Below are 576 nucleotides of genomic sequence, written 5' to 3'. Positions count from 1 at the left end.
CAAACCACCGGTCAGTCAATGTTTGATAATATTTCCCAAAAGGTTCTATAATCAGCAAAAGCACTTTACGTCCAAGTCATCCAGAGGACCTTAAGGACGGCAGTCTAGCATCACACGGCTCTAGAAATATCAGCGATTACGTTTCCAAAGCGAAATACCCTTCAATAAGAATTCCTCGAATTTATAGAAGCAAAGAGCATTTGGCCAGAAGAATAAAGGGAAGTAGGGTTAGGCCATTCTCCCTGGAACTAGCCTGGTAACGAGGCCGAGGAATGATGATTTCAATACTCCACTAAAATGTCCATTAGGGAAATCGATTATGTTGGGAAAATGAAATGGATCTCATATGCATATTGAACCTCGATTAGACCTCCCGATAATTATCTTTTCAATGTTATTATCGGCGCCCGCCTTTGATGCGCTTAGAACTCAAAGCCTGACGAAGGTGATATTTACTCATTAGGACGGATGCAATTGCATAAAATAAGATGTCCTTGATAGCAGATCATCTGTGGCCAGGAGTGTGTACGTAGTTGTATATTGGTACATGTCAGAGAGAAAGGGTGAGTTAGTGAC

The sequence above is a fragment of the Penaeus monodon genome, chromosome 19 (genome assembly GCF_015228065.2).
Source record: "Penaeus monodon isolate SGIC_2016 chromosome 19, NSTDA_Pmon_1, whole genome shotgun sequence".
Taxonomy (NCBI): Eukaryota; Metazoa; Arthropoda; class Malacostraca; order Decapoda; family Penaeidae; genus Penaeus; species Penaeus monodon.
The sequence above is the reverse complement of the archived record's forward strand: the minus strand, read 5'-3'. Positions refer to the sequence as shown.